General features: G+C 43.7%; 1 long non-coding RNA gene across 1 annotated transcript in view; it reads left to right on the top strand.

Annotated features, from left to right (window-relative positions):
• The window catches only part of LOC128345230 (uncharacterized), a 91,164-nt gene extending 79,171 nt beyond the window's left edge, over positions 1 to 11,993 (top strand). Inside the window, exons 3-4 of the long non-coding RNA XR_008316323.1 lie at positions 3,058 to 3,109; positions 8,774 to 11,993. This is a non-coding gene — a long non-coding RNA (uncharacterized LOC128345230). The remainder of the gene's footprint in view (positions 1 to 3,057; positions 3,110 to 8,773) is intronic.
• The last annotated feature ends 2,765 nt before the right edge of the window (positions 11,994 to 14,758 follow it).

Raw genomic sequence — 14,758 nt, 5'->3', positions numbered from 1 at the left:
CATTTCCTTATGTGTGTCATTAAATGCACAAGATAAGCTCTAGGGACTAAGTGGCCCACAGCAACATCCATTGAAGAAGGTGGGGTATTTGCATCATCTTCTAACTCTTTAATTATTTAAGAACAATTATTGTAATTTGAAGCAGCCATAAAGAGAGGCAGGGTAAAAATACAGTAAAAATACTAAAATCATAAAACCTAATCAGAGACTTTTATAGACCTTAAAACTTTTATTGACCCAGTTCTTGGCAGCTATAAAGATACACACATACCTCTATCTTAATGCAGTCAATTGGATATAACACATCCATATCTGAGTGCAAAAATATAATGTTCACATGCGAGCTAGAGTGAAAAATCCTCATTAATAAGTGGAGGTCAAAATGGTTCCCTCAAAATAAAGAGTTGATAACCACCAGGGCTCAAACACATTCTTAACAGGACATTGCTAAATTGTCTGAAGTGGTTTACAGTATCTTCCACCTCTGGTGTCCCATAATGGGAGAATGGGGGGAGGAATGGGGGCACACTGCTGCTTCCCATTATGAGTGACTACATGGGGTGAAACATCATACAAGCACTAGGTTGTGTGGTTGATATCAACTATATTATTAGGGATATTTTGAAAATCGGGAGTGGGGAGTAGTGGTCTGTGATGGACCACCATAAACAGAATGTACCAAAGTGTACTGACCCACTATAATTTTTTGTATCATATTTATGTAAAACAGGAAATCTTCTACAGAATCCTTAAGCTTCCCCATACAACCAAACAAAACATGCCGGCTTTAGATTTCTTCAGGCCGAGCCACTGTGTGAAACAGGATGCTGGATGAGATAGGCCTTGGGCCTGATCCAGCAGAGCTGTTCTTATGTTCTTTTATCATTATTATTGAGATGGCATGCTTAAGAGACAATGAAAATAATTCTATATTGAAATTGTAAAGGACTTTTCTCTAAAGGTTAGCCTTATTCTCCTGGAGATAAAGTGTTGCCAGCATGCCTTATCAAAAATAAGAGACAGAATGTTCTTGCTGCTCCCTTACCTCATGAATATTCTGTTATTCCATTTATTACCAACAGTAACGAAAGACAACAGAGAGTGACTTTAACCATTTAATTTCCCAGAGTCTTCAAAGCAGACTAAAATCTCTCTCTCTCTTTAATTCTCTAAGGTGTACCCGTGGCTAATCCCGTGTGTGGCAGCTGTTGTGAGATTTCACAAGCAGAAGCACTGTGGTGACTGGGCAGTGGGAATTCCATATGTAGATAGGGAGCAGGAGCCTGTGAGAGCAGAAGCACCATGGTGATTGGGCAGTGGGGATTCCATATGCAGATAGGGAGGAGGAGCATTTGGCACCATGGTGATTGGGCAGTGGGGATTCCATATACAGTTAGGGAGGAGGAGCCTGTGATGGTTAAGGTCAGTTGGAATGCAACTGTTACTGGTCAGAACTTGTTCTTGATTACAGAGGAGATGGATCTCTCTATATAAAAGGATAGTGGGCAGGGGTCTGTGAAGAGAGGGGTCATGAGGGAGGAAAGAGCCCCTTCAGGAGAAGGAGGTTGCCGTTGTGTGAATTAGATGAGGAAACAAGATGAACAAGATCTGGTAACTCAGGAAGGGAGAGAGAGACAAAAAAGAAAGAAAGAAAGAAAGAAAGAAAGAAAGAAAGAAAGAAAGAAAGAAGGGAAGAGTGAGTGGAGGAGAGAGAAAAAGAAGGGAGGGATGGGCCTGGGCCTGGGCCTGTCAGCAGCCTGAGGGGAATGAGCGGACATGATGGTGGCAGCAGCGAGGAAAGATCAGGTCAAACACTGCTGCTGTTGCTGCTGCTCCTGTGGGGAGGAGCGGGAGTGGGGCTCAGGTGAGGGTGGGGAGGTCCCTGGGGATAGGGGGCTGCAGCTTGGCCAATAGATGCTACAGTGCTGCAGCTGCAACCAAGAGGGGTGAGGGGGATGGAGAAGGAGGAACAGGAGTGAGGCTCAGGTAAGGGTGGAGAGATCTCTGATGTGGGGGGGGGCTGTGGCAAGGGGTGAGGGGGAGCAATCAAGTACTAGTGCACAGATGCTCTGCATGAGTTAAGCTACTTATTATTATTTTGTTAAAGCAAAGCAACCACATTAGATCTAGGATAGGCTATGCTCCTAAATACATATTATTGGAAGCTACGTGGAAGTATATGTGTTATACATTGTTGACAACTGTTTTGCATTGTGATTATTATTCATTCTTTCTGTGCTGCTTTTTCAGGTGCAAACATTTACTTTTTGTTTCCTTCTCAAGTATCTGTACATTAACCCCATCTGATAAGAGAATGATGTGTACAGGGATACCTCATCTTCTGTTGGAATCTGGGCCTCTGTTATTCAAACCAAACACTCTGTTTAGAGTGAACAACATCCAGACAAATAAATTGCTGGCACTGCTAATGCTCCATGACTGCTATAGATGAAGGACCAATTTTTGTCAATCTCCCCTTCCATCTGAAGCTGACCAAACCTCTCGAAAATATGTTATTTATTATTTATTTAATTTATTTATTCAATTTCTATACCACCCTTCCAAAATGGCTCAGGGCAGTTTACAATTAAAACTGTACAATTTTGCAATTAAAAATGCCCCTGAAGGATTCACAGCTCTCAAGGCATATTTTTGGGAGTCACAATCAGTTTCAGAGGGAAGAGGAAATCAACAAAAATTATCTCTCTCCCACACTACCAATACACTGTTGCTACACCAGCACTTCATTAGTCTGGATGTCAGTCGATGTTCCCAAATGCTAATGAAAAAATTACAAACTGTAATGTTTAATATGATGAACTATTTCCTTTATCCTCACATTATTCATCACACAGAAGTCCTCTGCCAGGAGCTTGTAAAAAAAATCTAAAATAAAAGCTTCCATAGCCAAAGTATAGCATGCCCCATTGCATCAGGTCATGGATATTGGAATAAAATCATCCCTTCTTTCCTGAAATTATGTAATCATAATTATATGCATCACTTCATGCACTGTATCCATTTCATGCACTGTATCCATTTCACTTGTTTTTCTAGGAAGACTTAGGCAGAGAAGCTAAGAAGTAGGAATCCTCAATGCTCAGTAAAGGTATGAAAGGGATTCCGATCTTTACAGTTTCACTAGATATTGATCATCATCTTCCTTTTGCACAGATCACAACACACCAAGAATTGAGTAAATCTGTGCCTGGTGGTCTACACATACAGTCAAATACTAAGGTAGTAGTACCACTTCAGACTGCAGGCAGAATCTCTATATTTAATTCTCTAAGACTTACCTGTGGCTAATCCCATGCGTGGCAGCTCTCGTGAGAGTTCATGAGCGGCTGCAAGAAACAACAGGTATGGTCAAGAAAATGGCGGCAGCGGTGGCAGCTGGCTGGCTGGAGGAAAAAGAACAGTAGGAAATGGCTGCTGCCAGGCAGAGAAAGTGGCTGGCAGGCGGCGGAGAGGGCAGCACACTCCCTCTCTGGCCCGCCTGCTGGCCCAAATGAAACATGGCCTGGCTGCCAGGAAAAGAGGTGGGGACAAGAAGAAGCAGCCAGGCCACCTGACCTCCAGGAGAATCAGTGGGTTATGAGACGGGGAGAGAACAAAATCAGGTTGAAGGGGGGAGGAGGAAATGGGAATGAAGGGGAGGAGAATGAAATGGGGCTGAAGGGGAGGAGAGACAGGGAGAACTCGGGGCACAGATGCTCTGTGCCAGGTTGGCTAGTATTATTTATTTGTTTATTATTTATTTTTCTATGTAAACCATTTTGAGAACGTTTCTTTAAAAGTGGTCTATAAATAGTAGTAGCAGCAGCAGCAGTAGTACTAGTAGTAGGGCACACCATTGTTTACTCCTTTTTACAACTCCCTTAAAGGAAAACAATAAATAATGAAAGATTTTATCTCAGCCTGCACTTAGTTGTCTACTTGCAGAGTATTTTTTTAAAAATGGACGAGATCATGTTTTTTAAAAATGTGATCATCCACCAGCACAACCCTCAAGAGTTATAGCAGCACTGCAGATAAATACTGGGGTCCAGGAGGAGTTTTGAGATGGAGGAGGAGGAGTTTTGAGATGGCCTACCAAACTTCACAATAAAACAGCAGAGACATTGAAGCATAATACCATTGGCTTGCGCTTTCTATATGCTAATGGAGACTATGTGAAACATTAAGGGATATGCAATTAAATTTGCCATCAGATAGTTTCAGGTTTAATTGGGGGGATTTGCAAATTCAACCTCAAATTGCTTTCAAAATAGAGGGCCCAATTCAGAGTTGAGGGGAATCACCATAGATTTGACCTAAATCAATTTGGGTGATTCGAATGCCATTTTGAGGCCCATTATGATGAAGAAATGGACCTCAAAGTGGCTTTTTTTCCCCTTGGGAGAGCTGGTCTACCAATGTAAAAAAGCTCAAAACATTTGGAAAGCAATACATTTGAAGATGCAGCAAATTTTGCATATAGATCTTCCATTTCTTCTAGAAAAATTGATGTTAAATTTTACTAAACCATATATCTTTCAAAACCCACTGAACTTTCTTTATATACAGTATGATAATGGCAGCAAGAATCCTTTATGCTTCCTGTTGGAAAACAAATCTGATTCTGACTTTAGATTTATTTTTATTTTATTTTATTTATTGTTGAATTTATATACCGCCTTTCATTCAAAACAACCCCAAGGCAGTTTACAAAAGTTGAAAAACATACAATAAAATGACAATGAAAATATTAAGCTAAAAGTATAAAACAAATCTAATTTAAAAACTATAAAATACAAGCATAAAAACTATAAAAGGGTAAAAACACATAGAAGCAGCATAGAAACAGTCATGTAAAAGTCTGGATAAAAAGCCAAGATTTAAAAAGCTTTGTAAAAACAGTGATGGAGTCCAAGGAGTGAATGGCCACCGGGAGAGCATTCCAAAGTCTGGGGGCATCAACAGAGAAGGCCCTGTCCCGAGTGCACAACAGCCGAGCCTCCTTCATTGTCGGCACCCGGAGCAGAGCCCCCTCAGATGACCTTGTCAAGCGGGCATAAGAACATAAGAACAGCCCTGCTGGATCAGGCCCAAGGCCCATCTAGTCCAGCATTCTGTTTTGCACAGTGGCCCACCAGATGCCGCTGGAAGCCACAGACAGGAGTTGAGGGCGTGCCTTCTTTCCTGCCATTACTCCCCTGCAACTGGTACTCAGAGGCATCCTGCCTTTGAGGCTGGAGGTGGCCCACAGCCCTCTGACTAGTAGCCATTGATAGACCTCTCCTCCATGAAGTCATCCAAACCCCTCTTAAAGCCATCCAGGTTGTTGGCTGTCACCACATCCTGTGGCAGAGAGTTCCACAAGTGGATCACGCGTTGTGTGAAAAAGTACTTCCGTTTGTTGGTCCTAGACCTCCTGGCAATCAATTTCATGGAGTGACCCATGGTTCTAGTGTTGTGTGAGAGGGAAAAGAATCTCTCTCCCTCTCCACTTTCTCCACACCATGCATGATTTTATAGACCTCTATCATGTCTCCCCGCAGTCGTCTTTTTTCTAAACTAAAAAGCCCCAGGTGTTGTAGTCTTGCCTCATAAGAAAGGTGCTCTATGCCCCTGATCATCTTGGTTGCCCTCTTCTGTACCTTCTCCAGTTCAACAATGTACTTTTAAAGATGTGGTGACCAGAATTGTACGCAGTACTCCAAGTGTGGTCGCACCATCGTTTTGTATAAGGGCATTATAATGTTAGCCGTTTTATTTTCAATCCCCTTTCTAATGATCCCTAGCATGGAATTTGCCTTTTTCACCTCTGTCGCACATTTAGTCAACACTTTAAATGAGCTGTCCACCACAACCCCAAGATCCCTCTCCTGGTCCGTCACTGACAGCTCGGATCCCATCAGCATATACTTGAAGTTGGGGTTTTTCGTCCCAATGTGCATCACTTTACACTTGCTAACATTGAACCGCATTTGCCATTTTGTCGCCCACTCCCCCAGTTTGGAGAGATCCTTTTGGAGCTGCTCACAATCCATTTTGGATTTCACTACCCGGAAGAGTTTGGTATCATCTGCAAATTTGGCCACATCGCTGCTTACCCCTGCTTCTAGATCATTTATAAATAAATTAAAAAGCACCAGTCCCAGTACAGATCCCTGGGGGACCCTAAGGGCAGCAACCCTTAGGAGAAGGTGGTCCCTCAGATACCCTGGGCCTAAACCGTTAAGGGCTTTAAAGGTTAAAATCAGCACCTTGAATTGGACATGGAAACGGCCTGGCAGCCAGTGCAGCTCTTTCAAGATGGGTGTGATGTGCTCCCACCGGGCAGCTCCAGATAAAACCCTAGCTGCCGCGTTTTGCACTAGCTGCAGTTTCCAGAAATTCTTCAAGGGCAGCCCCATGTAGAGCGCATTACAGTAATCCAGCTGTGATGTGACTAAGGCATGGGTAACCGTGGCCAGATCTGCCTTCTCGAGAAAGGGATGCAGCTGGTGCACTAGCCGAAGCCATGCAAAAGGCACCCCTGGCCACCACCTCCACCTGAGCTTCCAATAGCAGAGCCAGGTCCAGTAGTACCCCCAAGCTGCGTACTTGCTCCTTCAAGGGGAGTGCAACCCCATCCAGAACCGGTAAAATCTCCTCATCCCAAATGGCTCTCCTATTGACAAACAGTACCTCCGTCTTGTCCACATTCAATTTCAGTTTATTAGCCCACACCCAACCCATCACAGCCTCCAGCACCCAATTCAGGACATCCACCACCTCCCTACGATCAGATGACAAGGAGAGATGACCTCTCCCAGCGGTTTCATGTAGATGTTAAACAGCATGGGTGACAAGATCGAACCCTGCGGGACCCCAAAGGCCAGTGGCCACGGAGCTGAGCAGTCATCCCCCAGCACCACCTTCTTGACCCTCCCCCCAGGAAAGCACCGGAACCACTGCAACGCAGTACCTCCGACTCCCATACTCGAGAGGCGGCCCAGAAGGATACCATGGTCGATGGTATCAAAAGCCGCCGAGAAGTCCAGCAGAAACAACAGAGGCCAAATGGATTGTCCGCCTCTGGGGGCGGACAATCCTAATCGGCCCACCACCCCTGCAGAGGGCAGATGAAGCAGTCAAACTAAACCCCACCAGATAATGATCTGTCCATGACAAGGGAGTGATCTCAAAGTCCCCACCTCCAGATCATTTATTTCCCAGTCAGCAAAAACCAGATCCAGAGTATGTCCTGCAATGTGGGTAGGGCCCGATACCAGCTGAGACAGGCCCATGATTGCCATGGAGGCCATGAAATCCTCAGCCGCACGCACTAGGGGGGCCTCAGCGTGGACATTGAAATCCCCCAAAACAATAAACTTGGGGGAACCCAATGCTACCTCCGAAACCATCCCCGCCAGCTCAGGTAGGGAGACTGAAGTGCAGCGGGGTGGTCGGTACACCAACAGAATCCCCAGCCTATCTCGGAGGCCCACCCTCAAGGACAAACACTCGAAATTCTGAGATTGCCTGACTGGGCACCTGGAAATGGGGAGGGTCTCTCGATAGATGACTGCAACACCCCCTCCCCAACCCTCGAAGCGGGGCTGTTGCACGATTTGGAAACCTGGAGGACAGAGCTGAGAGACACCAACCCCGCCCATCTCATGCAACCAAGTCTCCATCACACATACCAGGTCAGCATGCTCATCCACAATCAAATTGTGGATCAACAATCAAATTGTGGATGAGAGATGTTTTTGCATTGACTGACCTGGCATTCAGCAGCAGCACCCTAATCCTCGAGGGAGTGTTCTCAGAGTTCCCTGGGGTCAGAGGGCTGGGAGAAGGGCTGGAAAAGGAACAGGCCTCAATTGCCTGGACCGTTTTCCCCTGTAACAGCCTGCCCAACTCCCTCTGCCCACTACCTATTGCTGCCCCCAATCCGTCCTCGCTTTTCCGCTCTCCCAGACACATCTCCTCAGCCTAACCAACCAGAGCTTCTTGGCCTGATAAAAACCAAATCCAGACTTATGCAGTCTCTTGTTCAAACTCTTGCTGGCTTCTTGATAGCAGAAAGGAAGGTCTTCTGGTCCCCTGGCAGCTCGCCCCACAGCTGAGAGCCACAAGGACGAGAGCCCTTTTGCTCTCACCCTTCAGCTCGCGCCAAGAGGCTCACGCCCTTGGGCCAACCTGCCCTATATAGCAGCAGAGCCCCAGCAGCAGCCGCCCAAAGGAGATCACACACACCTAGATGGCTGGCAACTCAAACTTTGGGAATATGCATCAATGGCTAAAATTACTGCATATACTAAGAAAAAACCTGAAGACCTTTTCTTTCAGACATGGGAACCATTTATTCAATATACTATATCACAGAGTTTGGTACCTCATCCGAGATTCGGTTTTTCTTTGTAGAGAAATTTAAGGCAGACTGTTGTGTATGGATAGTAACATAGGAAGCTGTCATGTACTGATTCAGACCATTGATCTCTCTAGCTCAGTATTGTCTTCACAGACTGGCAGTGGCTTTTTCAAGGTTGCAGGCAGGAATCTCTCTCAGCCCTATCTTGGAGAAGCCAGGGAGGGAACTTGAAACCTCCTGCTTTTCCCTGAGGGGAATATCTTACAATGCTCACACTTCTAGTCTCCCATTCATATGTAACCAGGGAGGACCCTGCTTAGCTAAGGGGACAAGTCATGCTTGCTACCACAAGACCAGGTCTCCTCTTGGTAGGAGCATCAATTTTGCTATTGTTATTGTTATCTTTTTTTTTTTTTGCTTTTGCAGAGTTCGGGAAGGAGGGAAGAGAGATGTTGGTTGAAAGAATTCAGGTTGACGTATACAGACTGTAGTGAGAATCATTGTATTTTCTTTACTTGATTATTTTCTTTTCTTTTTTTCTGTTTTCTTATGTCTCTTGTTTGTATTTCTGATAAAACAATAAATATATTTATTAAAAGAAGAAGAAGAAGAAGAAGAAGAAGAAGAAGAAGAAGAAGAAGAAGAAGAAGAAGAAGAAGAAGATTTGACCCAGATCAATTTGGGTGATTCTAATGCCATTTTGAGGCCCATTTTGCTGGGGAAACAGGCCTCAAAATGGCACTTTTTTTTCCTGGGGAGAGCTGGTCTACCAATTGTTCTATGGCAGGTAGACCAGCCCTCTACTCCAGACTTGGGGCATCAGCCTGCCTCAGAGGACATGTCTACCTGGTTAGATCTATCCTCCAAGGCAAGCAGCCATAATAAAACAGCCTATTCAATGATATTTTCAGCAGCAGGAACATTAATTGTGTTCTAACCATCTGACCAAAAAGCTTCCATAATCTGATTCTCACAATATTGCTAAGTATTCCAATATTAGACTGCTTTGGGGGAAAAACAAAACCAGACCTCTGCCTGCCCTTTGATTTCCAGGCTCAAGATTTATACACATTCTTGTTCGTTGGGTGTGGGGGGAGCAACTAAACTTAAGCTGGTTAGTGGAAGTGGATATTTGAAGGGGCTAAATACTTTGGATATTATGTTGGCCGCCTTTAAGCTTTTAAAAATCTGTGTATCTGGCACCATCTATAGAGGCTCTTCAAATCAATGTCAAGCATGTCAGTCAGTGAGCAATGAAATAAGGTGAGGAATAATATATGTCCTCTAAAATGACTTTTTTCATCAGAGGAAGTGCAGTACTTCAGCACTCGATAAACAAAATGTAGTTTATTGATAGCAAATTAAGATATAGCCATTGAACTGATGATAACAAACCAAAATGGCTTGTAAATAAAAGCCGGCTATGTAAAAAAAACACACCACAAAAAAAGCCTGCTAAGTTTAGCAGCTGGAGTCAGCTGAAAGTTCCTGCTTGTCATCCATTTCTTCTCTATACATCCTTTTATTTCTCTCCCTCCCCCCTAATCAGTATTTGTAGGTCAGAAAGCAGATAGTTAATGTGTTAAAGTTTAACATGAACCATTTTTGTGACTGGACAATTTCAAGTGCCCTTGTTTTTCTCTGGAGACATACCAAAAAATTCACTGTGCAATTCCTTTGGGGATTGCAAATTTTAATCAGAATGACAGAACCACACAATACTTTCCACTCAAGTGAGTTACCTCCCCTAATGTGTTTCTAGTGTATCATATCTGTATTCAGACTTATTTTTACTAGGCTAACTGCACACAATTATTTCAAATGTGAGCTTTTTGTGTGTATCTAGATGAACCATTAAGAAGTAAAAATATTGGAATAGGGGTGGCATTGTATTCTGTCAACTGAAAGATTGGCTTTATGTTTTTGTATAGTTTGATGCTTGCTTCATGGTCTTATTGGCTGGTAACATTAATGGCCATAACTCAACAAAAGAAACAGCATTTTTCCTAAACAGTCAGCAGATGTATATGTGGTCAAGGGGTGCGGGGTGGGAATTAGTAGAAATATTGTGCCATTTACTAAATTGATTCCACTATAGTCACTAAAATTTTTGGAATAGATTTATAAATATGTCGCTGAGTATATTGTTTACAAACTCGCTGGATACCAACATGGCACCTTACCTTAGTAGATTAAAAGTGTCAACTAAAACTGAAGTGTGCAAGGCATGTTTTGACCACAAAGGTCAATTTTGTCTGCATAAGTGAACACTCTTATTCAAAAATGCACTAGACCAGACTTTTCCTGTGATTTGTATATCCACTTAGTACTTCCAAAAAAACCAAAACATAGCTCCTCAAGCAACCAATGTTCTGCTTATTGTACTCTGAACAAATATGGGTTTAGCTACAAATAATCACATACAGGCTTCAAGAAGTGCCAGATAGCTTTTCCTGAGTTAGGAAGTCAGCTTGGTTGCAGGCTGAAATAAACCCATGGGTATCACTAGCATTAGACAAGGGAGACAATTGTCTGGGGGACCACACTGCCTCAAGGGGCCCCCAGATGCACGTCACATGACTCCCCAACCTGCCTGCACCCCCTATTAATTAATATTGAGTCTCTTGCAGATCAGCACTTCGACAGTAGCAGAGAGTTAAGAAAGAGTTAACTTTTCTCCTGGCCATATTGGTTCTATTGGTGTCTTGTGCTCCTTCCCTGCTTGGAATTTGTATGGAACTTCAGAGCCCAGGAAGCCGGCTGTTGGCTTGTTGGTCTCCCTCCAAGAATGAAAGTAAGAAGACATTTTGTAAAAATCAACCCTTTGCTGTTTGGTTTTTGTGTGATTTGTCCTCCTTGGTCAAGCTAACATGTTGCTCAATCTCTCCCCCCACCCCCATGAACCTTGTGTGTGTTGTACATGTGAGAGAAGTCCCATCCTCTGTGTGTGTGTATGTGTGTGTGTGTTTGAGAGAGAGAATTCTTAAGCTTTAAAAAAAAAAAACATTTTAAGTATGCCAAAAGTATTCTAGTGCAAACTTGTAAGAAAAACGCTGCCCATCCCAACATTAGACCTTGTTTTGACGAAATTAGTTAGTGCAAAAGTATTAAAAGCTTTGAAAAGAATGGGGTGGGGGTGGGATGCTCTGACAAAATGGATGTTTGGGGGTTCCCCCCCCCCTTCTTATTCCTGAAGTTACACTGCTTATAGCTCTAAACTGGTCTCTCTCTGTGTTGCTTTTTCTCCCCCCGCCCTTATTAAAAATATTTATATGCTGCTTTTTTAGCAACAGAGTTCTCACAATGGCTTAAATAGCAAAATATAAGAAAATGGTTCTCTTAACATGTTTCCCCTTTTAAGCATTACTATCTATAAATTTAATTCCCTTAGGTAGCATGTGTGCCCAGGATTTGGCGGCAGAATTCTTGTGACACGTTGTGAGAGTTCCGCTGCCAAAGGGCCAGAGTTGCAGGCAGAAAAAATGGCAGGGGGCGGTAGTGGCGGCCCACAAAATGGCCTGAGGTAGCAGGCTTGGCTGGCCGCCAGGAGGCGGTGGGATGACCTGGCTAGGTCAGGCCATCCCAGGTAAGGACAAGGAGGCAGTGGTGGCCCAGCCTGGCCTGGCTGCTGGGAGTAGGAGCGGGAGGCGGCAGTGGCAAGATGGCCAGAAGAGGCACCGGCGAGAGGGGTGGGTGGGAAATGGGTGGAGGCGCAAAGCCCCGGCTCCCATTGGAGGCCAGGGTGGGAAGGAAATGGGCAGCGGGACTTCGCCGCCCAGGAGGAGGTTCTCTGTTTGTCACCCGCTGAGGTAAGATGCACAGTGGTGGGGGGAGAAGGAAGAGAGGAACAGAAGGGGAGGGAGGACAAGAGAGAGGGAAGCAGGAGGGAGGGGCAGGGGAGAGGGAGGGCAAGAGAGTATGGGGCAGGAGGGGGAGGGGGGAAGAGAGGGGGGAGCAGGAGGAATGGGGAGAGGGGCAGGAGGGGAGGCCAGGGGGGAGGGAGGGCAGGGGGCAAGAGAGAGGGAATCAGGATGGAGGGAGCAGTGGGAGAGGGGCAAGAGTGTGTGGGGCAGGAGGGAAGGGGAGGGAGGGCAAGAGAGGGGGCAGTGAGTGTGAGTGCACTATATATTGTGAAGTGTGTTTGCGTGTGTATACCAGTGAGGGACCCATTTATCTTGTCTCTGGGCCCATTCCAACCTTGTAATGCCCCTGAATAAATCATTTGGCAATTTGAATGTAACCAGACAAGGGAAAAGGAGCCCAATCTTTGCAGCTAGCTGACAAGTAGCCTTGGGGAGCTCAAAGTATGTGCTATTGCTTTGGGGAAAATGCTCCTTTGAAGTCGGTAACTACTGATCTGAGGGCTTGCCTACTCTCCTCTGTTCAGCTTTATCATTCTTGAGAAAGGGCAGATCCAGGAGGGCAAGGGGGAGCAAGCACCTCAGAAAACTAGTCCCCCCCACCTGCCCCCAATTTCTGTTTCAGCTCTGTTCATGGAGCAGTGCCAAGCACTAAAGCCCAGCCCCATTGCAACTGCACAGAGATGGTGCTCAAGCTGTCAATGTCCCTTTGCACAGTATGTTTGCCAGTATTGCTTACCTTGGGTAAAACTTCATGATTTGTCTCCAGAAGAGTTCACAAAACTATAACATAATAAAAGAGATGTTCCCAAAAGGCTGAATGGACCAGCCTATGCAAGGGTGAAGAGGAAGGGCAGAATGCGAGGAGGATTGTCACACACTGGAACAATTTTCTTCTGACTCTGTGATAATCAAAAATAAATTTTGGAATCTCAATGGTGTTGTTATACATAATTATTTATCTATTTAGTTATTTATCTATTTATCTATTTATTTCATTTATATACCGCCCCATCCAAATGGCTCTGGATGGTTCACAACAATAAAACTAAAACCCACAAATCAATCCTTTTAAAAACAATAATTAAAGAACAATTTAAAAACAGCATACAAACTTTAACAATTAAAACATTTAAAGCAGTTTAAAAACCCTGGAAGATCAGCCAAACTCTCCTGAAAGCCAACAATGAACTCAAACTACAGATTTCTGCCGGGAGTGCATTCCACAGCCCAGGAGCAGCTACAGAGAAGGCCCACCTCTGAGTCTCCACCAGACGTATCAGTGGTAATTGGAGACACACCTTCTCAGATGACCTTAACGTGTGGTGGGGATCATGCAGAAGAAATATGAATCTTTACTGGTACATGTCTTATTGGGTAACATTTAATGTATTCAGCTCTGTAAGAAATTTCTCCCCATTTTCATAAGCCTTCTTTTGATTCATAATAAAAGATTATCAGAAGTGCAAACATTCACTCCAATTTGGGAGAGCTTACTAAATCTTTCTTTCTTTCTTTCAAGCTTAGAAGATTCTTCTTGTTTTTGTTAAGGTAGAAAAATTATATTTTCCTATACTTGTCCTATACTGTTCATCCTTTTGGAATACTTTGGCTCTAACTTTATCAGAATGACATCTGGGAGAAGTTATTATGGTTTTACAAGGAAGTCACATTTGAGACCTATAAATCTTCAGTGGGTTCCGTGATAACATGTCACTCATGCTCAAGAGATCTTATCCTTTGCTTTTCCCGTGAACAACAAGGATCTCTACATTCTATATAAGTACATATGTGAGTACCCAGAATGTTGGGGGGCAATATGCTAAAAAATCATTGTAAGCCGCTTAGAGAGCTCCGGCTATAAAGCGGTATATAAATGTAAGTGCTATTGCTATTGCTATGTGCTAAAAGAGCAGTGTTTCAGTATACTACCTAGTCATTCCCATCATAATTTTCTAAGGTTATATAAGGCAATAGCTTTTCAGATATTCAGACTGGAGACAAACAACATTTTAAAAGATCCTTGAAAGTAATAATTCAGATGTATTGTTACCTAAGTTTTCTTTCTCAGACCAAGCAATTTTGCAGGATTTTTATTTTTTAATGAAAGCTTTAGTAGAAACATCAGGAAGATGAGTGGACATCAATGGCACATTTTACCATCTTCAGCAGTCTTAAAGAACTATCCTGAGTTTTTCACCCTGGAGGTGATACTGTGTCATTGCTCATAGCACACACAGGTAAATGATTACATTTAATGAATTTACAGATGTGGAGGAATGAGACCTAGACCTCTTGGGTTTCTGTAAATACGCCCCTGTATTGTGTAGTGTATTAATAGTTCCAAAATTGTTCTCATAAATAAGCCCTGATAAATGAATTGTGTTATATAGTATTCCTAAAATCTTCTGTATTGTTGTAAATAGGCTTTCTGTGCATGCAAATCCCTATGCATGAAGAAGGTGCAGGGTCAAAAGTTCATTCTTGTTTCACTTTTGGTTTAGCATTCTGACAGTGGATTTTTGGAGGAAAACAAGTAGGGATGTGCATG

This window comes from Hemicordylus capensis, chromosome 1 (assembly GCF_027244095.1).
Source record: "Hemicordylus capensis ecotype Gifberg chromosome 1, rHemCap1.1.pri, whole genome shotgun sequence".
Taxonomy (NCBI): domain Eukaryota; kingdom Metazoa; phylum Chordata; class Lepidosauria; order Squamata; family Cordylidae; genus Hemicordylus; species Hemicordylus capensis.
This window is presented reverse-complemented; position numbering and strand designations above follow the sequence as displayed.